At 48.6% G+C, this 10225-nt stretch overlaps 1 long non-coding RNA gene across 1 annotated transcript; it reads right to left on the bottom strand.

Annotated features, from left to right (window-relative positions):
* Positions 1 to 2626: 2626 nt before the first annotated feature.
* LOC110255516 (uncharacterized) lies at positions 2627 to 5884 on the bottom strand. The gene is made up of 3 exons (XR_002335943.2): positions 5767 to 5884; positions 3992 to 4080; positions 2627 to 2750 (listed from the first exon to the last, which is right to left on the bottom strand). It is a non-coding gene; the product is annotated as an uncharacterized LOC110255516 (long non-coding RNA).
* Positions 5885 to 10225: the final 4341 nt, after the last annotated feature.

Raw genomic sequence — 10225 nt, 5'->3', positions numbered from 1 at the left:
TGCAGCTTTTCCTCTGGAGAGGTCAGCGGGCCGGGACTGATGTGGTCACAGCGCCCTCTGCTGGTGCATTCTTACGGTCAGCTTTTTTTGTGTGTGTGTGTGTCTTTTTTTGCCTTGTTTCTAGGGCCGCTCCCGCGGCATATGGAGTTTCCCAGGCTAGGGGTTGAATCGGAGCCATAGCCACCAGCCCACGCCAGAGCCACAGCAACGCGGGATCCAGGCCGCGTCTGCAACCTACACCACAGCTCATGGCAATGCCGAATCCTTAACTCACTGAGCAAGGCCAGGGATCGAACCTGTAACATCATGGTTCCTAGTCAGATTCGTTAACCGCTAAGCCACGACGGGAACTCCTCCTTACGGTCAGCTTTTACACCTGACTTTACATACATGGATACTCTGGTTTTTAATGGGCTTGGGCGAGGCTGGGAGTGAGGATTTCTGGTTTCATTCCAGGCTCACGCTTCATGAATGGCAAATCTGAAAGTGGCTCTTGGTGATAAAAATGAGTGTCAGGGTGGGTTCCCAGGCATTAATGATTTAATTGGAAGCACATTTTGTTTTTGTTTGAACCACCGCCCTGGCCCAAGTGTCTGTCAGGTGGAAACTGCCCCTTCCCTGGAGCTCAGTGCGGCATCTCTGGTGGCAGTGGGTTCCCTTATATGTAAGACGGACAGGTGTGAACAGAGAGATTTTCCTCCAAGAAAGAGAAGCAACCCTGCTCACAGCAGGCAGGACTGTCTCCTGGACAAAGGCTGGCACAGAGCTGGCATTAGTTATCATGAACCTTGGTTCTCCCCCCAGAGCCTGGCAGATACTAAAAAGCTCCTGGGTGAAAGAGCGGCTGGCAGGGGAACCACCCATAGAGGCAGAGAACCCTAGGCCATGCTAACCCCGCAGCCCCTTGCTCGGTGAGGCCTCTTACTTTCCCGACACCCACTGGCACAACACAGAGCACAGCTTCTCAGACTACAGAGGGCACTGGAATCACCAGGAAGTCTCATCAGAAGACAGTTCCTGGAAATCCTGTGCTGGCTCAGCAGTAACGAACCTGACTAGTATCCATGAGGATGCAGGTTGGATCCCTGGCTTGCTCAGTGGGTTAAGGACCCGGTGTTGCAAACACAGCTTGGATCTGGCATTGCTGTGGCTGTGCTGTAGGCCAGCAGCTGCAGCTCTGATTCAACCCCTAGCTCGGGAACTTCTTAGGTACTGCCCTAAAAAAAAAAGACAGAAAAAAAAAAAAAGAAATCCTCAGGACCTGATTTGGTAGTTCTGGCATATAGCCTAAGACTATGAATTTCTAACCAGCTCCCAGATATGCTGATGCCGCTGGTCCGGGGCCCACATGTGAAGAAGGAAGAGTGCAGAGGGGACAGTGTCTGCCAGCAGAGTGCTCGGGTTCCAATTCCAGCTCCGCCACATCTTCTGTGACCCTGGACAGATGCCTTTCTCTGAGCCTATTTCATCCTGTACCAAATAGGGCGACTGACCATTCAAATGACTTCAAAGAAAGAGACAGACAGAGGGACCTCCTAGGGCTGTTGTACGAAGAAACTGGAACAGTGCCAGGGAAACCCTCTCTGCAGAGCCTGCAGCGCCCAGAGCATGGCAAATATCTTTACACGCATGTGTCCCTTCGGCTGTGCACTTGGCACTGCCCTAGGCCCTGGGGCAGAGCCGTGACAGAAACACAATCTCTGCTCTCCAGGAACTCACACACGAGCAGCAGACAGACAGCAGACAAGTGCAGTGGATGGCATGTCAGTCGGCGCTAGGTGTGCTGCAGAGGAAAATAGAGCAGGCTAAGGCTGACGAGGAACGCTGGGCCTGGAGATGTGTTGTTTGCAGGGAGTAATACGAAAGGGTCACTGAGAAGGACATTTTGAGGTGAGAGCCGCGTGGACAGCTGAGGAAAGGGAGGGAAGACGTGGGTGTGCAAAGGCCCTGAGGCCAGAGGGTACACGGTGTGTGTGAAGGAGAACAAGGAAACCAGTGTGGCCAAGTCTCAGCGGGGAGAACGGCCCGTGTGGGGTGAGGGCTGACCCTGCGAGGCACTGCGAGCATCAACTTTGGATTTTGCTCCGCGAGAAATGGGGAAACACTGGAAGTGCCAAGCATAAGAGCTGCGTGATCTAACTCACACCCTCAAAGGAGTAGTTTGGCTTATTGGGGACAAGCTGCAGGGGCTCCCAGTCTACTCGAGGACCCTTGTAATATGCAGGGGCGTAGCACAGAGACCCCGGGTAGAAGCTGGGGGAGGATGAGCATCGAGTAAGTGCCACTCGTGGCTAAAAACATGACCCATTTTCATTTTGTCTTCTATTGTGCTTTTACTTTTTCTTTTCTTTTCCTTTTTTTAAATTTTTTTTAGGGCCACACCTGCAGCATATGGAGGTTCCCAGGCTAGGGGTCGAGTCAGAGCTACAGCTGCCAGCCTACGCCACAGCAAGGCCAGATCCTTAACCCACTGAGCGAGGCCAGGGATCGAACCTGTGTCCTCATGGTTACTAGTCAGATTAGTTTCTGCTGAAGCCACGATGGGAATGCCTCTATTGTCCTTTTAAATTGTCCTTTGGGCGGGGTTAATTCACCCCCTTCTCAGGTGAACATGCAGACGGAGTGGGATTTCACTGGCCGCTTCCAGGAAATCGAAAGGTCCAAGGTGCTTCCCATCAGAAAGGATTTGGGGTGACCTCACCTGATCTTGTCTCTATTCTTAAGGGTCCTTCCTGGGCCATCTTTCTCTTCTTTAAAAAAAGGAAAGTTACTGTTATACAAATGATGCATGTTCTTTGTAGAAACATTAGAGATTACAGATAAACACAAAGAATCACAAGAAATAGTCATAATCCTTCTACTCAGAGAAAACTGCTGCTCTTATTCTTGCATAGATCTTGCATAGATACACACACACATTTTTACCAAACGAGGGATGATACTCTAATACTATTTTATAGTTTGCTTTTTTCATTTGACATCATATCATTAACTTTTCTCAAGGGCATGAAATGTATTTCAACAATATTTTTCCCTTTTTAAAATTTATACTTGATTTACAATGTTGTACCAATTTCTACTGTACAGCAAAGGGACCTAGGCTAGCATATATATATATACACACACACATATATATATATACACATATATATATACACACACACACATATATATATATATATATATATATATATATATATATATACACATTCCCTTTCTTTCTTTTTTTTTTTTGTCTTTCTACCTTTTCTAGGGCCACTCCTGCGGCATGTGGAGGTTCCCAGGCTAGGGGTCTAATTGGAGCTGTAGACACTGGCCTACACCAGAGCCCCAGCAACACGGGATCCAGGCCGCGTCTGAAACCTCCACCATAGCTCACGGCAACACCAGATCCTTAACTGAGCAAGGCCAGGGATCGAACCCGCAACCTCATGGTTCCTAGTCGGATTCGTTAACCACTGCGCCACGACGGGAACGCCTACATTCCCTTTCTTATATTTTCTTTCATCAGGGTCTAGCCGCAGAGACTGGATCTAGTTCCCTGTGCTGTGCGGTACCGGAAGACCTGATCGCTGATCCATTCCAAATGTAGCAGTTTGCAACTCCTACAAACTGCCGTCCATCCCACTGGCTTCCCTCTCAACATAATATTGTCAGGGGAGAATTTCATTTTATGGGTGTGCCATAACCGATTTAACCAACTGGGGTCCATTAATGCTGTTTCTGATTTTTAAATGCAGAAATGACTCCTCGATGTGTACCCTGGTAGCTAAATCCTGGCAGCCATCTGCAGGTGTTCCCTGTCTGTTAAAGCATCTGATATGTACCATCAGATTGCCCTCAAATACTGTATGAATTATACTCATGCTGGAGTTACTCATCTCCCCACAAACTCATCACCCATAAAAAAACAAACCAAAATAAACCCTTCCTGGTCACCATATTTAAAAGCTGAGCTTGACATTAAAGCATCAGGTGGGCAGAACCTCACCCCATCCTGCTCCATTGCCTCCACCTGCTTCACCTGCCGGGTCCTCTGTGGTTGGAGTTGGGGTGGAGCTTTCAGACTCACTGCTCAGTCTCCGGAAGTGAGATGTGGATGAATGTTTGGTGCACAGCAAAGGAAACCATAAAAAAAAAAGAGAGACAACTTACAGAATGAGAGAAAATAGTTTCAAATGATGCAACAGACAAGGGCTTAATCTTTAAAATATACAAACAACTTATACAACTCAATAGCAAAAAAGTCAACAACCCAATTGAAAAATGGGCAAAAGACCTGAATAGACATTTCTCCAAAGAAGATATACGGATGGCCAACAAGCACATGAAAAAATGCTTAACATCAGTGATTATTAGAGACATGCAAATCAAAACTACTATGAGGTACCACCTCACACCAGTCAGAATGGCCATCAATAATAAGACCACAAATAACAAATGCTGGAGAGGACGTGGAGAAAAGAGAGACCTCCTGCACTGTTGGAGGGAATGTAAATTGGTACAACCACAATGGAAAATGGTATGGAGGCACCTCAGAAAACTAAATATAGAACTACCATATGAGCCAGCAATCCTACTCCTGGGCATATATCCGGAGGAAACTTTCATTGAAAAAATACATGCACCCTATGTTCATAGCAACACTATTCACAATAGCCAAGACATGGAAACAACCTAGTTGTCCATTGACAGATGAATGGATTAAGAAGATGTGGTACATATACACAGTGGAATACTACTCAGCCATAAAAAGGGACAAAATAATGCCATTTGCAGCAGCATGGATGGAACCAGACTCATACTGAGTGAAGTTATAAAGTGGATTAGTGTTAGGTTGTGTTTTGTTCTAATATAGAGGGAAGTACCCAAGAGTCACTTTGATCACATGTATAGGAGGGTAAGTCACCTCTGAAAGACTGAAGGGGGTGCAGGGAGGCTCTGGTGGGCCCTGGAGTCTATCCAGGCCGCCCCCTTAGGAAGGTGGGTGGGTGACTCATTGCCATGGAAATGATATTCTCAGACCTGCTGTGTCTGATAGAGGTGGGGCTCCCGTCTGGGGTGGTGGACGCCCAAGCCCATCCTTACCCACCTTCTGGGGCTGGGCTGCGCCTGGGACCTGGGAGAAGCAAGGCTGCGAGTGGGCATCTTGCCGGGGGCCCAGGGTAGAGATGGATGAGATGGCCCGGCCTCTCCTGGGCACTGCCCTGCCCACCTGATTGCTGCTGCATGACTCACCCTCATGATTCTCCTGTGACAGCAGCAGCACCTGTTCCCTGTGGTGGGCTGGGGTGAGCCGCTTGCCCATCACTCCTTTGGAATCAGACACTGCGCCCTTAGGGGTTGGAGGCTGCCTTACAAGGACTCCCTCTGTCCTCTGGAACGGACAGTCCTGATGCTCATACCATTTTAATATTTTCAGGCTGATTGCTTTTTTCTAACCCTTCCCCCTCTCGAAACAAAACATGGTTGTTGTTTTTTTTTTTTTTTTTTTTTTTTGTTCATTGAAGTAGATCAAAATTCATTTTATTACAGACTTGACTCTGACTGGAGGCAGTTAAGGTATCAGGAGACTGTGATGGAGAATGGAAGCCTTTCAATCTGGGAAGGACCATTCTGACCTCATCGATGTCAGAGCAGTTTTTTGAAAGAATTGAATTCCCCTGCAAATGCTCTCATCTAACTCTCACATCCCCAGGAGTTAGGTGCTATTGTGCCCACCCTCCAGATGGAAACACTGAGTCTCAGAGAGGTGAGCTGACTTACCTGCGGCCACACCACTGACGCATGTCCTGATTCAGCGGCCCCCGATGTCTGTCCTCCTTCTCTCTTATCGTATTGCCCTTGGAAGTACAGCCAGCCCCAGGGAGCCACAGAGCACCACTGGCCCAGGAGTCAGGAAACCATTGTCATGAATGGGCTATATGGCCGAGGGTACCTCACTGCACCTCTCTGGATCTCAGAATCCTCATTGTAAGCTGGCGAGTGTTGATCAAACAATCTCGGAGATTCCTTTTAAGCACAGGGCCTTAGTTCAGGCTTGTTTGGTGGTAAGAAAGCCACTCTACTTAAACAAAAATGGGCACCGCCATCCAATGGTCCAGAGACTCTCATAGGGCCAAGGGGCCAGCACCAGACCCACAGGGCTGGGCCAGACAGTGGCTCTTGCAGCCCCTTCTCTAGAACCACAAGAGTCTCCACTTCTCTCAGCTCCTCTGTTTCATTCTTCTCTCTCTGCAAAAGAGCCTTCTTTCTCTATAGATCAGCTTTCTCTGCTTCTCTGGCCAATGGTGGCAGATGCCTCTCCAGTTTCTAATTATAAGTCCTCAGTTTGGGGGCCAACGGAGTCTCACCAAATTCCAATTTCCAATTCCCGGGGAGAGAAATCCGGCTGGGCAAGCTGAGCTGGCTAATCCACCTTGCTCGGATCCCCTGGCTCCTGTAGCACAGAGAGGTGGGTGACCATTTCCCAGGTGGGGGGAATGTCCCCAGGAGACTCTGTACACAGGACAGGAAGAGCATCTTTGGGAGACAAGACACGGGTACACATAATCTTTACTGGAATAGGTGACATTGAGACCTGAAAAAGCGCAAGCTCACCAGCAAAGAGTCAGTGTCTGCAGGACATGGCAGGCTGTGGCTCCCCTCAGGAGGTCCCTTCCCAAGGGCCTACTTGACAGCTGTGTGCCCGCCGGGCAGACCTATCTCCCAACACACAGTGTTGTCCTTCTGTTGCCTCTGAGCTGGATGACATAGCACTGGGAAAGGTGGGAGCTTGGGAAGGGTCAAGGGATGGGAAGGACCACTGCCACCAGTCCAGGGGGCTGGATTAGCACTGCACCATCATTTGCACATGGAAGACTCAGCGCTTCAGCTGATCCTGGCAGCTCTGTTTCCCTGATGACCTTATCTTGGTTTTTAAACCTGGCATATGTACTATCTATTGCTGCATAAAAATTTTTTCTTAAAATCCAGCAACTTAGAGCAACAAGCATTTATTATTTCACAGTTTGTGCAGGTCAGGTGTTTGGGAAAAGCTTAACTAAGTTCTGGTTCAGGGTCTTCTCATGAGGTTGGCCGGGGCTGCATCAGCTCAGAGCTCAGTGGAGGCTGGAAGATGACTCCTCACGTGACTCTTGGCAGGAGGCTTCCGTTCCTTGCCACGTGGCCTTTTCCACAGGACCACTCGGGTGCCCTCACCATGTGGCAGCAAGCTTCCCACCGAATGAGTATCCAAGACAGAGCAAGACGGAAGCCGCATGTCCTTCGTGACTTAAGTCTCCAAAGTACCACGCCATCTTTTCTGCCAGTCTATTCAAGAAGCAATCCCTAAGTCTGCCCTCACTCAAGAGGAGAGGACTTAGGTTCCTCTTGAAAGAGCATCGGAGAGTTTGTGGGCCGATTGTGAAAGCAGCACAGCAAAGGCGTTCCCATCGTGGTGCAGGGGAAATGAATCCAACTAGGAGCCATGAGGTTGTAGGTTCGATCCCTGGCCTCACTCAGGGGGTTAAGGATCCAGAATTACCGTGATCTGTGGTGTAGGTCGCAGACACGGCTTGGATCTGGAGTTGCTGTGACTGTGGCACAGGCCAGCAGCAGTAGCTCCAATTAGATCTCTAGCCTGGGAATCCCCATATGCCATAGGAGCAGCCTTTAAAAAAAAAAAAAAAAAACAGCGCAGCAAAGAACCAAACGATGCAGTTTCCCAAGTGTTTGGAGGTTTGGTCGTCAAAGGACCAGGGTGTCCCCTTTAGCAGGCAAAGTAATGGGCCTCCAAAGATATCTGCCAGATGTCCAGATGTTCTGGAGTTTCTTTTTTTTTTTTTTTTTTTTTTGGTCTTTTTGTCTTTTGTATTTTTTGTTGTTGTTGTTGCTATTTCTTGGGCCGCTCCCGCGGCATATGGAGGTTCCCAGGCTAGGGGTTGAATCGGAGCTGTAGCCACCGGCCTACGCCAGAGCCACAGCAACGCGGGATCCGAGCCGCGTCTGCAACCTACACCATAGCTCACGGCAACGCCGGATCGTTAACCCACTGAGCAAGGGCAGGGACCGAACCCGCAACCTCATGGTTCCTAGTCGGATTCGTTAACCACTGCGCCACGACGGGAACTCCTGGAGTTTCCATCATAGCACAATGGGTTACGAATCTGACTGCAGAGCCACAAGTTCAATTCTGCCCAGCGCAGTGGGTTATAGGATCCAGCATTCCTGCAGCTGTGGCATAGGTCGCAGCTGTGGCCTGGATGCAATTCCTGGCCCAGGAATTTCCATATGCCATGGGTGCAGCCGTAAAACAAACAAAAACAAAACCAAAAATCATCACTATTAAAAAAAATAAGAAGACATCTATATTCTAATCCCCAGAACCTTCAAATATGTTATGTTACACGGCAAAGGAGAAGTAAGTTTGATCATCAGGTGACCTTAAACTAAGGAGAGACTAGCAGGAGGCCAAAGAAGAATCAGAGGTGCAGAGAGAGAGAGACTTGACTGCCTGTTGCTGGCTTTGAAGATGGGAAGAGGCGATGAGCCAGGGAATGCAGGCTCCCTCTAAATCTGCAAAAGGTGATGAAACAGATTCTCCCCTGCGTCTCCAGAAGAAATGCAGGCCTGCCAACACCTGGAGTGTAGCCCACTGAGACCCATTTTGGACCAGTTTTGTATTGCCTTAAGCCATTAAGAAACTAAGTAGTGGGAGTTCCTGTCCTGGCTCAGCGGTTAACAAAGCAGACTAGGATCCAGGAGGATGCGGGTTCGATCCCTGGCCTTACTCAGTGGGTTAAGGATCTGGCGTTGCCGTGAGCTGTGGTGTAGGCTGCAGATGTACCTCAGATCCTGTATTGCTATGGCTGTGGCGTAGGCCGGCGGCTGTAGCTCTGTTTCAACCCCTAGCCTAGGAACTTCCATATGCCACTGATGCAGCCCTAAAAAGACAAAAAAAAAAAAAAAAAAAAGAGAGAGAGAGAGAAAGAAAAACAAAGAAAGAAAGAAAGCAAAATAGCAATAAGAATAGAGGAGTTCCCTGGTGGTGCAGCAGGTTAAGGATCCAGCATTGTCACTGCTGTGGCTCAGGTCACAGCTGTGGTGGGAGACTGATCCCTGGCCAGGAGATTCTGCATGATGTGGGTGAGGCCAAAAAAAAAAAAAAAAAATTTATAGGGGTATATAACTACCTTTCTCCCTTTCCTAATCCATTTCTGCTTTCATCAGTTTTTTGCTGTTTTTTGGATTTTTTGGGTTTTTTTTGTTTTGTTTTTTGTGTTTTTTTTTTTTTGCTTTTTAGGGCCACACCTGTGGCCTACGGAGGTTCCCAGGCTAGGGGTCGAATCAGAGCTGTTGCCACTGGCCTACACCACAGCCACAGCAACACAAGATCCGAGCCGCATCTGCAACCTACACCATAGCTCACTGGCAACGCCAGATCCTTAACCCACTGAGCAAGGCCAGGGATCGAACTCACATCCTCCTGGATCCTAGTCAGGTCCATTGTTTCCACTGCGCCAAGACGGGAGCTCCACAGGTTTACTTTTAGTGGAGTTATTTGTACCTGGTCCATATCTTTAGTATGTGTGTTAACCCTCTCTCCTTTAAAACTTAAGTTCCTTGAGGGCAAGGCCTGGTTTTGTTTCAGTTTCTTTGATTTTTAAATGTATATTAAGGCACCTCGCATGATTATGTGGCCACTAAGAACTGGATCAGTCCTATACTAGACCATCTAAAATTCGAAGCAGCCAACTTGGCAAAGAGGCGAAACAAGAAAGAACTGGTGGGAAATAAAACATGGAATTCCATCAACTCAGCTTTTGTTGAACTGAAACCAGAGACCCACACCCATGGCAGGAGAGTCTGGTGAAGTACTATTTGCTCTGTATATTTCTCTGCTGTCATTTCAAGCCCATAGCCAAGCTTCATCTCCTGGCTGAGGGATTTGGGGCAGGACAGAATAGGGCAGTGGAAGGCAATGGCCCATCACAACCTTTAAAGGCTTCGGAAGGGCCAGGTGTCCTTTGGCAGAAGGGGTGAGGAAACCTTCAGGAAGCTGAGGAGGGGGTCCTGAAAGCCCAAGAAGGGGATCCCATTTCTCTGAGCAGTGAGGCCTCAAGCCCCACTTGGCAGCAAGACCTCAAAGGGAAGCAGTGCAGACTAGACCCCTGGCCTAGTACCCAAGACACACACACACACACACACACAGACACACACACACACACACAAATACACACACCCC

Source organism: Sus scrofa, chromosome 9 (assembly GCF_054392235.1).
Source record: "Sus scrofa isolate SSC_HxYL_T2T_F1_AM1 chromosome 9, Sscrofa_HxYL_maternal_Yorkshire_Landrace_v2.0, whole genome shotgun sequence".
NCBI lineage: Eukaryota > Metazoa > Chordata > Mammalia > Artiodactyla > Suidae > Sus > Sus scrofa.
The sequence above is the reverse complement of the archived record's forward strand: the minus strand, read 5'-3'. Positions and strand labels throughout refer to the sequence as shown.